This window comes from Acomys minous, assembly GCF_964271855.1.
Source record: "Acomys minous genome assembly, chromosome: 4".
In the NCBI taxonomy this organism is placed as follows: domain Eukaryota; kingdom Metazoa; phylum Chordata; class Mammalia; order Rodentia; family Muridae; genus Acomys; species Acomys minous.
Window position 1 is genome coordinate 101,464,357 of NC_140486.1, and position 16,818 is coordinate 101,481,174.

The 16,818-nt window shown below is 45.1% G+C and overlaps 2 long non-coding RNA genes across 3 annotated transcripts in view; one reads left to right on the forward strand and one right to left on the reverse strand.

The window, feature by feature from the left end:
• Nucleotides 1-7,552: 7,552 nt before the first annotated feature.
• Nucleotides 7,553-15,100, reverse strand: LOC311595691. The gene is made up of 3 exons (XR_014778545.1): nt 15,010-15,100; nt 13,554-13,684; nt 7,553-7,664 (listed from the first exon to the last, which is right to left on the reverse strand). It is a non-coding gene; the product is annotated as an uncharacterized lncRNA (long non-coding RNA).
• The window catches only part of LOC311595690, a 70,795-nt gene continuing 63,989 nt past the window's right edge, over nt 10,013-16,818 (forward strand). For both annotated transcript variants that reach the window (XR_014778543.1, XR_014778544.1), the window contains exons 1-2: nt 10,013-10,089; nt 13,480-13,708. This is a non-coding gene — a long non-coding RNA (uncharacterized lncRNA). The remainder of the gene's footprint in view (nt 10,090-13,479; nt 13,709-16,818) is intronic.

The window sequence follows — 16,818 nt, forward strand, 5'->3', positions numbered from 1 at the left end:
GCTACCTAAAGATCCTGTTTCCAAAAAACTTAAAAAATGGAAATCTTATTCCTGTGCTAGAACCAGCTAAGGACATGTCTGGATCTATTACTGTCATCCCGCTGGAAGAAGCCTGGAAGGTAGGGATGGTGTTATGATGTGTGTCTTTGAAGATTCCTGTGGGTGTGGCACACAACTGTGGCTTCGAGTAGGAGTAGAATATATCCTCCTAGAGACAAAGGACTCTAGTTAGACCTTAAGACAAGCTGGAAACCTCTGAGACACTTGTCCCCAAGAGAAAGGAAAACAGATACTAATGGAAACCATTGCAGCCGTCAGAATGCATGCACAGTTCCTGCTCAGCTTGCCAAACTGCTGTCTGTCACTGAGAGATCCAATGAGTTTCCCCTCCTCTCTTCCAGACCCAGGAAAATCCTGGCTGGTACCCACCTGGGCAGAGACCTATTGGGGAATTCAGCAAATCTACCCTACAGGTAATTTCCAGAAAGCCTCAAGTTTGGTGCCTCATGACTCCTGTGAGCCCCCAGGGATCTTTAGTTAAAAGGCTGATTTCCAGTGAATTAGCCACAGTTCTGCCTCAAATGGTGTGTCTCAGTCTTTATCTCTGCCCAGAGTAGGGCAGGGGCCATTCTTATAGCAGGAAAGGGCAGCATCTGCCTGGAGCAGAGCAGGGACCATTTCTGTAGTAGGAAAGGGAAACACCCTCACAGTGCGCCCATCTCTTATGAGGCAGGGAGAAGGAATGTGCTGTTTCCATGGAGATCATCAAGAAGGTATCTTAGAGGAGGTTGGAGGCTGTGAGAGGAGGCAGCTTGGTAGAGTTGAGATTAAAGAGTGGTCTCAACACAGGCAAAAGCAAACTGATTGGATGCTTAAGCTCTAGAGGTCATGACATCTGTGTATTGCCACCACAGGTGGTCTGACTGCTGTGCAAGTGACCCACTGACCTCCAGGAGAAAGCTGTAGTTCTGGTACCCAGTTGATGGCTCCTTTGAGCAGGAAACTGCCAAGAGCTTCAGATGAGACCAGCAGTGCACAGGAAATATGGTGATAGAGTCTTAAAATGGAGTACGGTCGTTTCTACAGGTTGATTAGCTTCCCAGAAACATCTGCATGACTCACAGCCACCCTCCCTTCTTTACCTTACCTTCCTCTCCAAGGCCTCCAGAACAAGGTTTTTTGTTGTTGTTGTTGTTGTTGTTTTTCATGGATCTCTTTTCTCTTCTCCTTCCCTCTGCATCCTCTGTGGATGAAAGTGCTCCATTTCCAAGCCACAGATAGGCTAGATGCTTCACCCCATCCCCTCCAGGACATGATCCTCACAGAATCTCCTCATGCCCACCTTTCCAGCGCTCCCCTCAGTAAGACACCTACAAACTCTCTTCCCAGAAGGTGCTTAGCAGCCTCCCAGAAGACACTAGCCAACAAGTCAGTTAGTCCTGAGGGCAACACGTTAGTGTTAGGGATCTTCTTTTTGTGTCTATCTCTTCATGTCTGTGTCTGTCTGTCTGTCTGTCTGTCTGTCTGTCTGTCTGTCTGTCTGTCTCTCTCTCTCTCTCTCTCTCTCTCTCTCTCCCCCTCTCTCTCTCTTACACACACACACACACATACACACACACACACATACACACACACACACTGAATCTGCCAGCCTATGATACTTTTTGTTGTCATCATTGAGACAGCTTTTCAGGTAGCCCAGGCTGATCTTAAACTGCTGGTCCTTCTCCCTCCACCTCCCGAGAGCTGGGACTACATCCTTCCATACCGTCACGCCCAGACAACTGGAGTTTTTGTCCATTGGCTTTGATGTTCTGTATTCTGGGCATCATGAGGCAAAGTGAAGATCTTTACGGAGAATAATGGAGTAGCACTCTTTCACTTTGTCACTAACCCACATGTTCTAGAACCCCAAGCCTGAGTATGAAAACAGGAAAATGCATTCTGTTCTGCAGGAATGTAAGCTTATCCTCAAGTTTTTCCAAGCAGTTTGGTTCTTTGTCTTCCTTGCTGTCTCACTATTAGACTCCAAGATTAGGGTCTTAAATGCCCCCCAAAGCCTATGTGCTAATGGCCAGCATGTTCCTATCAGGCGGTTGTGGCAACTAATAGATGAGTCCTAGAGGAATAGGGTTAAGGGATTCAGAGAGTAACTGAGAAGATATTCTGGGCCTTTGGTCTTTATCTCATCTCATTCCAGTTGTGAAAGCCTTTGCCCACCATGCAGACCACCCCTAAACTGTGAAGCTCCACTTTCCACAGTCTCACACCAACAATGCTAACTTTGAAACCATGAAGCAAAGTTAGCTCTTCCTCCCCGTAAGTTGCTTATCTCAGTCATTTTGTCACAGTGCTGGAAAACTGACTAGTGTGTGTGTGTGTGCGCGTGCGCTACAAAATCATGTGACTTCTTGTACCTTTATATTTTCCACCCGATTTATTAAGGATAGTCAATGGCTCAGTCCTTTTTGGAACTCTTTCACTGATGTCTACATAAGAATTCAGTTTCTTTATTTTTTTTTCTTTCCCCAGGGGTTCTCTGTGTAGCCTTGGCCATCTGGGAACTCACTCTGTAGACCAGGGTGTCCTTGAACTCACAGAGATCTGCCTGCCTCTGCCTCCCGAGTGCTGGGATTAAAAGTGTGCGCCACCACCACCTGGCAAGAATTCAGTTTCTGACTGTGTCCAGTGCTAAAGTTATTGGTATCTATGGTGGTACACCTGTGTCAACCACTACAGAACATTCTAGTATCCGTTCTGCAGATAATGTGCATGCTGATGTCTCAGACAAGAGTAAAGAATCTTTTCTTGCTCTCTTGCAGCCCTGACCCCCAATTACAGTAGCTGTTATCAAAGAGAGACCGGATTTTCCCTTTTTTCTAAAACCAGTAGTCCCTGTATTCTAGAAGCAACCATATGTATCCTGACTCCGATTTAATGAACAATGTCTATTGTTCTTTGTTTACCTGCCCCCCAGCTTGGTCTTCATGGGGGAGCAAGTGGAGTGGAGTCTCTTTCTGACATAGACTCTGTTCACTGCTTTGGCGTCCCCTTCCCTTACCTGGCCTACCTTGTCTGGCCTCAGCGGAAGAGGATGTGCTTAGCCCTGATGTGACTTGATGTGCTGGGGTGGGTTGGTAGGATGAGGGGAGCTCCCCTTTTCTGAGGAGGGGGGAAGGGGGAACGGGGGAAGAGAATGGAGAGGGTGGGACTGGGAGAAGAGGAAGGAGGGGTCTGTGATGAAGATGTAAAATGAATAAATGAATAAATAAATAAATACATAAATACATAAATAAATAAACACCTCCCCCATTCAATCTCTACACAGTCCACACTTTGTCTGATCATTTCAGGATCTCATCTGAATCCTAGCACCCTCTATTCAAAGTGAAACTGAAAAACTGACCAAGAATTCCTGAGGCAACAGTAGTTAAGTGCTTACGTTTGAATCCTTGATTCATCACTTACTGGCTCTCAGGCTCCTTCACCTGTAAACGGTTAACACTAGCTCCTGTATTCCAGAGCTGTGTTTAAAGACAGTGCGTGCAACTTTACCTAGGGTTTTACGTTGTCAACAGATAAACGTTCGTTGCTAAAATTGCTATGACTTAAAGAAACAGGGACTGCAGTTGACGGGAATGAGGTAATTCGTCTGAGAATACGGGGCCAGTCAGTGGCAAAGCTGAGACAGTCCATCTGCAGGCCTCTGACTGACGTTTGAGTCCTCTGAACAGCAGTGTTTTCTCATAGCTCCTCAGGTAAACTTCTACCTAAACTATACTTGCTTGACATTTTTTCCTGTTTATGTCACTGATGAATCTCCCAGCTGAAAGTAAACAGAGACCTTCAAAGGAAAAGGGGTTGGGCCCATCTGACACACCCAGACCTGGGTGGGGCTGGAGCTGGGACCCAGGTCTGGTGTCTGTTTTTGTATGGCCTTGGGCTGGAATGTGTCCCCCATAGCTCCAATGATGGGCCTTGAGAAGAGACATTTTCCCGTAGGCCATTCTCACAGCCTAGGCTGGAGGAGTAGCCTAAGAGCATCAGCTGCGGACTCCATAAAGGGAGCTAGGCGCCAACCGGGAGGCCCTCACTCTTCTGTTCTTCTGCTGTGTGTTCTGAGGTGTCGAGGTCTTGGTAAAAACGTCTTCCAACAAGCTCCCACGTTAATGAAATAGGAAGTTGCCCCACTGGTGGACACTTAAGGAGGCCAAGCAGTTCTTTGTGCTGGACATCTAGCAGCGTTAGAAGACTCTACAGAACTAAATGGCTTAAGCGATAAAAACCCTTCTGTGGATCGTGAATGTGACAGTAACTCAGGTGGGTGGTTCTCGCTAAGGGTCTCTGATGATCTGGCAGTGAAGATGATGGCCAGGGATAAGGCCACCTAAAGGCTAGCCTATGTCTGTGAGCTACGTGTCCATTGAGATGGACACAGGCAGGAGATCATCATACTCAAGAGATGATGTGTAAGACTGGCAGGGGATACTCCCACGAAGATCAAAAAAGACACACTAGGGCTGGGGGACATAGCTCCCCGATCAAAGTGCCTCTCGTGCAAGCATGAAGACCTTAGTCTGATCAGCAGAACCTATGTAATAAAACAGCATGGTGGCAAGTGCTTGCAATCTCAGCACTGGAGAGGCAGGGACTGGCAAATCACTGGCGACAGTGGCCAGCCAGCTTAACCTGATCAGGAAATTCTAGGAACCAGTAGGTGTCCTAGTTCTAATGAAAACATCCAATGAAACATTGTTTTCTAGCCCACACATGTATACACACAAAACTGCACGCACATCTTCATGCTTACACAAACCCCCATACACATGCATGCATACATGAAACAGAGACACACTAAGATGGAAACCACCGTGCCCTTTATGGTTTGCCTAGCCTCTGAAGCCACAAATGCCACTTCTGCCACATTCTAGTCTGTAGGTGTCTAGTTACTAAGTGCAGTTCACATCTAATGGGAGAAGAATTAAGCTCTATGTCTTAAGGGAAGAATTCCAGATAACCTGTGCACTTATAATGAAGCCATCAAATGCTCTGCCAGTCTCAGCACTACATGTTTGTATTCAATTACACCATAAAAAAATACACCAGTTTGACTTTCTAAACAATTTAAATTTGCATTAGTTCTAAGTGTATAGGACAGAAATGACCAGAAGTCTGAGGTTTAGATTCTATGTGTTTCTTCTTCTGGGCCTGCCTCGGCTCCTTCATTTAGGAAATGAAATGGTTGCCATATAAAGAAGTAATGCTGGAGAAACTAAGCATCTGTGTGCAAAAGGATAAAGCTGGATCTTGACCTACTCTTAGATGCAAAAATTAATTCAATATGTGTTAAAAACTTATGTGACCTAAAAAGTATAGAACTCTTAGGAAAGAAAGTAGGCCACGGGATTCATAATGTTGGATTTGGCAATGACTTTAATATGGCACAAAAAATATTGGTAAGAACAGGAAAAGTAGACAAATTGGACTTAATTGAAAAAAATTAAAACTACGTAATAAAAGGGAAAGTTAGTAAAAGTAGAATGTCAGCCCACAGAATGGAAGAAAGTATTTTCAAATCACCCAGCATGCGCAGAGATGTCTTAGAAGCCAACAACAGAAAAAAAATAATAGCTTAAAAATGGGCAAGAATCTTGAGCAGAAAATTCCCCCCGAAGAAGATGTGAAAATATCCAGTAAATGCAGAGAGAGATGGTTAACATTGGCACTAAGGAAGTGCACGTCAAAGCTACCATGAAATACCACCTCACTCTGGCTAGCATGGCTTTAATACAAACAAATGCCAGAGAACAGAACAAATGTTGCCAGGACACAAATGAAATAGAGCCCTTGTGCAATGTGGATGGGAACACAAAATGGTACTGCTGTTGGAGAAGACCATATTATGGCTTCAGTGAAAATTTAAAAAAAATTAGCGACTCTATTCCTGCATGTATATCTGAAAAGAGAATCTTGAAAATGTACCTATATACTATGTTCATCACAGCATAATTCATAAGACCCAGGCAAGCATACAGGCACAAACAGATAGATAAACACAATGTAGTGCAATGCATTACTACTGTCTTAGGTAGGGTTTCATTGCTACAAAGAGACAACATGACCATGGCTGCTCTTATAAAGGAAAACATTTAATTGGGGCTAGCTTACAACTTAGTTCATTATCATAGCAACACGTAGGCAGACTTAGTGATGGAGGAGCCATGAGTTCTCTATTTTGATCAGCAGGCAGTATAAGGAGACTGTGTTCCACACTGGGCATAGGTTGAGGATAGAAGACTTCAGAGCCTGCCCCCACAGTGACACACCTCCTCCAAGAAGACCACACCTCCTAATAGTGCCACTCCCTAGGCTAGAATTCAAACACACAAGTCTATGGGGGCCATACTTATTCAAACCACCACACATCCAAGGAAGTATCTTTCAGCCACAGAGAGGAAATTCTGATGTCCGTCACCTGAGGGCATTGTGTTGTATGCCATAGCCAGTCAAACAAAACAAAACAAAACAAAAAAACATAACCAAAAATAACTTGGGGAGGAAAGGGCTTATAAAAGCAGGTACACAAAGCAGAGACCAGGAAGGTATGTTGCTTACTGTCTTGCTTCAGAGCTCACCACCAGCTACCCATCCTATGCAATCAAGCTCATATGCCTGGCTCCACCCATAGTGGGCTGGGCCCTCTTATGTTAACCCACCAATCAAGAACATGCCCCCACAGACATGTCAGTGGGTGCTAATTTAATGGAGACAATTCTCTGATAATTTTCCTCTTCCCAGGTATGCCAAGTTGGCAACCAAGGTAAGCCATCACATGTAGTATAGTCACAGCCATAGAAGCAGAGAGTTACGTGATGGTTGCCAGGGGCTGGGGTTGATGAGAAATGGGAGGTTAAGTGTTTCATGGGTATACATGTTTTAGTTTTACAAGACACTGAGAGAGAGGGATGATGATAATAATTATACAAAAGTATGAATATATGAGACACCGTGGGACTATATGTTAAGATGAGTACTTTAATTTTGACTTCACATTCACTTTACCTTTCCAAGAGTCACTGGAAAACGAAGCAACAACTGATGAGGTGCCTGAACTCAGGAGCCCTCTGAGGTCCTTGGTGCCTCGGATGTTTTCTTCTCTAATATTATCTACCAGAAGATTCTAGAGCTGACATTTCATTGAGGACAATTGCTCTTCTGTACTTAGTCTCCCTGGCTGGCTGTGTGCTTAAATGTATGTTTAACATGTTTTTGCACGTGTCCTCGTGTTTCAAAGACCCACATAAGTAAATCTTTCATGGCCCCTCAGTCCTCAGAGGGAAGGTAAGGTTGTTTATGTTACAAGAACACATTTTATTTGCCCTCAACGGCCAGAGCTCTGCATGCTATTACTGTAAATGGGGCCTGGTGGACTTCTGTTATGAAATGCCACAGTCCAGTGACTTCCAAATATATCTCAGTCTACTGTAAAAAAAATAGCATGACAGGCCTTCTCATGGATGCAGGGTCTCTGTACATGTTCCCAGGAACTTGAGCCCATTTACTAAATCCAAACAGAGAAACAGTATTTTAATAGTTGTGGATGTGTCCACTCGGCTCCAAGCAAGGCGTCTCTCCCCAGGCTGTCAGCTCCTCATGCCTGAAGCCTGGGTAAAAAGAACGAAATAACTGAGTATTTTTCTAAGACGAGACACTGAACCTTCAAATTGTCCCACAGATTAGCCTGAGTATTCCTTATCTACCATCGAAAATACCCAGCTATATCAAACAGTCTTTCTTTCCCCTCAAAGACTTTTCATGCTTAAAGAAGAGTGGTTCTGGAAAAAAACACCCTCTTTTAAAAGTTGCAATTTCTCTTAGTTTTTTTTTTCAGGCCCTGGATTCTGAGTGCTTCCTTAGTTTAACCAGGAGCTCTTTGATCAGGGTACCGGGGAACAGCCTGCATAGGTTCCGAAGTGGGTTTTACTCAAGGTATTCGCAACATGTATGGTAGTTGGAGTTAAATGTTTTGTTGCCCCTTTGTAGGACATAACCAAGGAAAATATGGTAGAGGTACAGCCTGAGTGTGATACATGTGATGAGACGCATATTTGGTATCTAGGGCTGTGCAACAAAGTACATTAAATTCACTTCTAGAGTCAATACGTTTATTTTATCAACCTCTGTGGATCAGGAGCCAATATGACTTCTCGGGCTCCTTGGCTCAAGGTCTTCTATAATGCTGTAATCAAGTTTTGGCACTAGCCGTGCTCATCTCAAATCTCAACTGGGCTGGGGAGGATTTGCTTTCCAATTCAGCCACGAGGCCTGTTGGCATGATTCGGCTCCTTTCTGATATTGGGCAGAGGCCTCAGTTCCTTGCTGGCTATTGCCTGGAGGGCTTTGTCTGGTCCTTGATGTTAGGTTTTCCATAGGGCAATGTGCAGACATTCAGCTGGCTTCCATGAGAGTCAGCAAATGAGAGAGCAGAAGAGAAAGTCACAGTTTTATGATCTAGTAAAAAGGCAGCATCTCACGACTTTGGCTGCAGTTTTTCCATCAGAAGCATGATCAGTACCGAGTGACTCCACAAGGGACATGAGGACTAAGATGGCTGCTGTCACTGGGAGCCACCGTTCAGCTGCCTATCAACCACAAAGAGCAACAAAAATAAAGGCCCACACAGCATTAAATGCAATGCTCAACAGCAGAGTGAGTTTTGGAGGAAGCCCTATGGACAAATACAACTTGCTGAAATTAAAATACACGGGGCAACATGCTATTTAGTTTGCGAGGATACAAATCAACTCGAGAGTATGTAATGGTTACCCTTTAACGTTTGTTTTCTGGGGGCAGCATGCAGAGGAACTGAGAACAAATTACCATGTAAATCCAGGGTAAGGTGGTACAGGCACAGAATGAAACTCTGGAGTATGGAGGAAGGACCAAGTTAAACCTGCACATGAGTATTAAAAAAATAAAAAATAAAAAAGTAACAAGACAAACACGGTGGCGTCCCCCAGTGCTAAGCCCCACAGATTTTTCACTCAGACCATTATCTTTGGATGCTTTCCACCCACCCAGTGTCTCTCTGATCTCCACTTACATCACAGGCTCAGAGACTTTTACAAGCAAAAGTTATCTGTGACAGGGTGCCATGCTGTTGAGGAGAATACTGTGATGTTTACCACACATAAGGTACATCCACAGAGTCATTCACTGTCCCAGATCTCAAGGCTTTCCTTTACAAGGTGCCACCCATGTGATAGATAACTTGATCAGTTTGACACCTTGGCACCAAAAGAGCTTGTTAAAATACAGAATGAGATACCTACACAGAAAGTTCTGAATATCTAAACAACATCTGAAGCCCTTTTTAGGGGTTGGGGATACAATGTTTGACTTTGAATCATGGAGACCCAAGCCAATCTTCAGAACCTATAATAGATAGATAGATAGATAGATAGATAGAGAGAGAGAGAGAGAGAGAGAGAGAGAGAGAGAGAGAGAGAGAGACTGAACCTTATGGTGCATACTTGTAATCTTAGCATAGGGGAGGCAAAGACAAGAGGATCCATGGGCAGTGAAGGACTGGAAAAGAAAAAGAAAAGACAGATAGAAAGTATGAGGTTGCCCTCTGGGTTCCACATGCACACATAGACCTATAACACACACACACACACACACACACACACACACAGAGAGAGAGAGAGAGAGAGAGAGAGAGAGAGAGAGAGAGAGATGGGGGGATCTCTTTAATATAGGAGGTCCATGGGTCAAACTTTCAGAAAGTATCCCAGGGAAGGACAGGAAGGGACAGGCAGGGCTGTGAACACCAAAGACACCAGCCGTTCTCAAGAGCATGATGGTGGATCTTACCCAGCAGTTGCACCATCGCCTGCAGTTATCCCTACAGCTCTAGTCCATGCTAGTTCACAGTTCACTGACTCTAGAATTTCTCTTCCTCTTAAGACAGACCTCAAGATCCCAGCGGCAGAGTTCAGCAAGAGGTCATAGCAGGAACATGAGGAGGAAGAGTTCCCTGACTGGCTGTTACAAGAAACAACACCCCATGACGGCATCAGGCATCCAGTGTGTACCCCCCCCCACACACACACACCCACAGGGTGATCTGAAGAATGTGCTAATGCAATGAAGGTAAGAACCTTGAGGTCATCAGGAAATGGCACACCCCGACTGTAATCTCTGTGAAATATTTTCCGTATTTGAATAATAGAAACGGGTCACACAAGAACATTGACCTGAGACAGTAGTGATGAGGTAATGGCAAACATCTCCAGGAAGGCACCTGGAAGTAAGTGTAGGGTCTTGAGGCCAGGAGTAGTGAATCTGGAGTAGCTTCAGGTGTTAGGAAGTAGATCTGTCCCTAGAGGGGAAGGTGTATCTGGTGACTAATCAATAATAGTCTTTGCTCTATTTTTATGCTTGACCGATGAATGAGTTTTTGAACTCTTTCTTCATTTTTCCAGGACAGACTAAATAACTTGTCCGCCGCAGGTTCTGTGCTGGGCTTTGCTGGCATCTGGGTTGTGGTTTTAGTTTTTCTGTGAACTTTGAAGCACTTTTCAGGGTGAACACTGATTACCAGAAGACTGTGGCAACAAAGCACCAAGATGGCGGGCTCAAGGAAAGGGAGCCACTGCTGGCATCAAGCTTTGTCATGGGCTTAGATTCATCTTCTTTCTGAGGCGAGAGAAGACAAATACAAGTGGTGTCCTTGGTACGTGATCTCTGGTACCATGATAGGAGAGTGAGAGTAAGTGAGCCCAGGCAGGCAAGCTGATAACAGGGGCCTAGCTTTCCCGTTAGTGGTGTTAGAGCCGCTGTCGGACTCTGGGAGACAACAGAGTATACACTGGCAGTGGTATGGAATGTGCTTCAGAGTTACTGCAGATAAGGAGCATCCATCCATTAACTGTCCATCTGTCATTGACTGAGGGTGGCTTCTTGGGAGATTATGTCTCAGACACTTCTGGTCTGTCCTGTATGAGGACTCAGCATATTCTCCTGGCTATTTAGAGAGTTACACATGTTTTCCACGAGCAGCTTTGAGGATGAGGATGTGGGTGGGCTATCAATAGCATCTGCCAGAATTCCCCAAATTTCCTACATGCTTGAATGTTTCAGGCACCAGATTAAATGTATATTATCTCATTTACTAACTGATTAACAACCCAGGGGGTAGACGTGGAATGAGAAGTGAGTTGCCTGTGATCTCACAGGCAGCTAATGAAGACTTCGGGTTTGAACCTAAAAAAAAAAAAAACCAACCTCCTGGGCACTGTACTGGCTCCTCAAAGAGTTTATAACCAGTTGAGGGAATAAAGATAGGGTTTTAGTTCTAAGTGTCAAGTCTAGATGTTCCACGAAGTGTGGGCCAGATTTCAACTTGGGATTCAATAGTGGTGTTGAAGGGCAGGGGTATGGTGATGTTTAAGGAGGATCAAGGGCGGAGAGTGGGGAGATGGCTCAGTACAAGCCTGGGGGACCTGAATCCAGATCTCCAAGATCCATGTGATCCCAGTGCTGGGTAGGGAGGAGGCAAGTGGATCCCACGGGCTAGGCAGCCGGTCTACCCCAAATGAGTTCCAGCTTCAGGAGGACCTCATCTCATTTTGAGACCCTCATCTCAAAATATAATGTGGAAAGCAGTAGGCGAAGATGCCCAATGCCAACCTCCAGTCTCCATGCTCGTGTGTGGGGCAAGCTACCCTCCTCTTATATGCACTCATGTATCTCCAGGAATTATTTTGCTCCTTGAACACTGATATCTAATTGTTTGGTCCCACTACTAGTATATTCTGCTAAGGACCTCAAATGCAGTGTGGCCCAAACCGAGCCCATAACATCCTCCCTCCCACAAATGTATGGTTTTCCTGACTTCACAGTTTATTTATGATTCCATCCTTGGTCCATCCAGCAAGATTCAACACTTGGACTGATCTTTGGTCTCCTTCTCTTCATCTGGACACTTCATCTTTCGAGTACCAGAATCTTGTTGATTATATGCCACAGCGATGTCTCTTAATGTTGGTGAGGTCTTCTTTCTTTATATGTAACCTACAGCATAGTGTGTTGAGAAGAGCATAACAGAGGGTCAAAGGGCAAATTCACAGCATTTCCTGTATGTGAGTGTCCATGCTCTTTGTTCAGGTGGCCAGTTATTTCTGCTCCTGTAAAGCTAGCCACTGAGCTCGTCATAGTCCCTGCCACCTCTAAAGGTGAAGCAAGCTGCAGAGTCCTGACTCCCCAAGATTGTCTACTACTATTAGCCGGAACGCCAGAGCTTGTTTTCCTGAAAGGGCAGAGAGTCTAGCCTCTTTCTCACCCATGTTTTCCTCAATGCGTGGCCTGTGTCCTTGAGCGCTTTAATGAAGCAGCTTCGGAGAAAGGTTCAGATAGTGTCTGTATTTTTTTTTTCCAAGACACCCTCAACTCCAAATCCATTTATCTCCCCCATAAAGTGCTTATTGACAGAAGACTTTGAGTGCTCAGACCCTGCCAACTGATGACAGGCCTCTCCAAACAGAGCAGGCATGCCCCCGCCGCCCCCGCCCCTCTCCTCCCCAGCCTGATCCAAAGCAGCCGTGTTTCTGCCTCAATCTCCAAGATTAGCTCAGGGACCCCACCCCTTCCCACCACCAAATGCTTTTTGGGGTCACTGATTTTTCAGAGAGAAAATGTTTGCAATGGAGGCATGAAAATGCCACTGCTCAGACGCAAGACGACGGGGTCTATAAGATCCTTCAGCCAAAAAGTAATTTTATCAGGGCTTGCAGATAAGCACCAATTCCATTTATCCCGCCCATGTCTGCAAACACTCCTTACTATGTGCACTCCGCTTTTCCATCTCCTGTGCTGATGCACCTTCTGTGCTGACACTCCTTTTGTTAGGCCTGCAGGAGTGCATGGTTACAGGTATGTGACAAAGAAAGTCTATTAACAATAAAACAGAAGGGAAAGGCAGAGAGCGTGCTTTGGAGCCCGAGGGATTTTCTGTAGTCTGTAACATCATTTCTCCTAGGTCATTTCTGCTCTTGTTGGGCCCTCCCTCAGTGATCTGGTCTGGTCCAAGTTTATCATTCGGAAATGGGTCGGCATTGTTTCCCTTCTACAGCAACAACAGGCCTTCTTTCCACCCACCCTCCCCAGTCCTACCATCAAGTGGAATTCTCACTCACTTTAGCACAGTGCAAGGACTGTCCTAAAGGAAAGTTTGGGAATGCACAGCAGTATAGGCACCGTGGAAGACAATGTGTAGTATACTTGAAAACGTAAAAACTCATGATCCCGTGTACCAGTACGTTTCTAAAGGAAATAAAACTAGTGTGTACACAGACACATTTGTGCACTCTGCCCACTGCAGAATCATTCACCATCTATGAGATAAGCCATTAGTGAAAGTGTTGGTCATTAGATGGGTGAATAAAGATGTGCAATAAAAAACGTTCTCACCTTCAGACACGTGGAACCCTGACATTTGGGACAGCCTGGTGAATGAGCTCAGCAAGGAAGCAAACACAGCAGGACCTCACCTGTATGTAAGATTTTTCAAAGAACCCACAGAAGCAGAGTACAAATTTGGGTCACCAGGAGCTGGACTTGAAGGTGTGGTGGTGTTCTGGCGAGATGCTCGGCAAAGGAGACAAGGCCACATTGGAGAATCCTGCTGGGTGCGGCAGTGAATATGGTTAGTAGCCACTTACTGCACTGCTGAAAGTTTCTAAGACAACAATTTTCAAGTAGCTTATTAAGCACAAAAGAAGGTATGCAGGATAATGGGTGTCTGAAAACGAATTTATCCAACATGGCTTCTTCAAGGAGAACAGGCTTAGCAGTGGGGTACTGGAGTTTTGATGTAGAAAATGTGCCACAGGAAATGATGCATGCATACAGCTACATTTCCTTTCTCCACATCCCAGGTGTTACCAAACCCTGTACAAGAGCCTTGATACCGTCATTTAGTCTATTATTTTAATCTTCAATACACATGTGGATGAATGAATGAATGAATGAATGAATGAGTGGCTCCTATTTATATTTCACTACACGAAGCATTGCCCCGATTCTAGTACATTCTCTCTCAAAACGCGTTTTGTTCATGCTACTCATGGACACCCTGTTTTGTTGTTCTCACCATCTGGAAACTTCTAAATAGTTTATTATTTATTATATAGACAGGAGGGCTCACAGCATGGCTGTCAGAGCATTTCCTTGGTTTTTCACGTGATTGACAGTGCCTCTGACTCACCCAGAAAGCATAGATGATCCTGACTTACCTGATGGGGCCCTTATAATTTCTCCCTTCTCAAGAGAAAAATTCTCTTCAGACAACAAAATTCCCTCCCTTTCCCAGAAAGAACTCCTAAGCTGTCAGCCACTACTCTCTAACACCACTCAGTCACAGTGTGTTGTTATTTTTGTTCCCATGTGAGGCCTCTGGGGTCTTTTTCTCTGTAATTAAAGGTTACTTAATGCTAAATATATATATATAGCCTTTGGGTTTCCTGGAGCTAAGCAAATATGCTCGCAGCCTATCAGAGAAACACAGATGTTTAGGTATGACCATTACATACCTGTAGTCTGTATGCACACAGACCTACAGATACGTTGTACATGTTAAAGTGTAAAGTAGAAATACAATTTTTTCTTCCATGCCTTGGTTTTCCATCTACTCTTGTCTCTGGTACAAAAGCTTTGCCGCCCTTCTCTCCCACTCACATCTCTCCTCTTCCTCCCTCTTCCAGTAAGTTCTTTACACCAGGGTTTATGTGGCTCTTCTGGAATTGCTCTGTGATTCTGAGCACAGAGACCCAGCCTCCGGGCTAAGCTCTGCTGTGCCTTTTAGTTACCAAGGACATAAATCCTCCCTTCACTTCTCTCTCGGGGATTATTTAAATTGGTCAGATTGAGAATCCATCTATTTCTTTAAAGCTGAGCCCATGAATTGCTGTTAACACAAAGCAAGAGTTTAAGGCATTAAGCATGTACCTGCAAGTACTTCTCAGGCCCTCCTTTCCTTCCCCCAGGGAGTGCTTTCCAGTGGGCGGGGCTACGGGATGTGAGCCTGGCGCTAGTAAGCTGATTTATCTGGGAACGCTCTCCTCTCTGTCTTTGCCACTTTAATAACACTCAGCTCAGGGAGGGATTTGGTGTCCTTCAGGAGCCCGGGCTGTTAAAACAATCCAGGAGTGTGTCACCCGCAGCTCAGGCGCTGCACCTCGTCTTCAAACTGATGTCACCTCATAAATCCACAGGCGCAGCCCGGACCCATCAGCGAGCTGCTTTTTCAGGAGAGTCGTTATTTGGTCAGCCTGGGGTCAGGTGGAGGGGTTTTTGAAAGATTCCTTTAGTATTTGCCCCCCCCCCCCTTCTCAGGCTCAAAATGGAATTCTGCTGAGGTGGCTGGCGGTGGGGGTGGGGTGGGGGGTGGAAAAGAGTGCTGAGTGGAATAAAGCCAGCTCTCTGATTCAGAAGGGAGCAGGGCATCACTTGGCCCACTGTGCCCAAAGAAGAGAGGAGAGGTTATAGTCAGTGATTTCCTGTCGCACTTTGAAATCAGGGCTGATGAGTAAAGTAAGCAGCGCCTTCTCTTAGAGAGAGACAGTTCTTAAAGGCCCACAACCCACTGCTTCTAGTTTTATATAGAAGGGCTCTGGGGTAGGCCTTTGGCCTTGCTGTGTTAAAATTATGGGTCTCTCCCAAGGGCTGCCTTGGAGAAAGTTGCAGGTTAGAGGAAGCTAGCTGACAGGGACAGCCAGGAGATGCCTGCCTCTAAGGAGACACAGACCAGACCAGGAAGTGCTGTGGTTTGCACATCAGCATCAGCGACCTGGATGGCTGTACTTTAAAGATACTTACAGAGAATAGTCTGCTAACAAAGAGGAGAGAGATGGGGGCGGGGCTGGGATTGCGGACTACATGAGGGTTTCCAAAAGAGTGCTGTGCTGTGTTGTAAATGGAGTCCTCTTGCTTGATTAAATGGAGCGGCTCAGAAAATCGCTTAACTCTCATTTTCATATATTAGGGGGACTATAAGCAGTGGATTGTGGGTGTTTAAAAAAACTCTCTTTAAGAGAAGGTGGAAATCCCTGCTTGTTTTACTCACCAGCTACTGACCACACTGTTCTGTGGTTGAAAGAGTCCCACAGCCCTGATTTCAAATGGGACAGGAAGTCACTGAGTGTGGGGCTCCAAGGGGTTGTGAAAACAGACTTTTCTGAGCAGGTGTGAGCTGGCCCCAGCTTGTTCCCAGTAAACATACTGAAGGACTGTTGAGGAAGGACCTTAGTTATTGAGCCCCAAGATACTGCAGACATAGGAGAACAGGAGCCCCAGAGCCAAGGGCTATTCTTTTGTTGTTGTTGTTGTTGTTGTGTGTGTGTGTGTTTTTTTACCATCTATGCTCCTTTACACACATGTATATAAAGTGTTTCAACAAAACTTGAAATATCAGCCAGGCAGTTGGTGGTGCACACCTTTAGTCCCAGCATTCAGGAGGCAGAGGCAGCTGAAGCTCTGTAGGTTTGAAGCCAGCCTGGTCTACAGAGCGAGTTCCAGGGCAAAGCTACACAGAGAAACCATGTCTTGACAAACCTAACATTCCCCCACCCCAAAAAAAAACCACTCCAAAACCTTGAAATATTGAACTTTAAAATAAAAAAAAATATGAACTTTGGTATTTTAAATCTCTAATCTTTTTTTTTCCTCAAAAACTTCTCATCTTTGGTAAAGTCTAAGACTAGACTGAATTATAGCCTTATAACTAGTGGGCGGTTCCCTTTGAGAAGCACTGGAAAA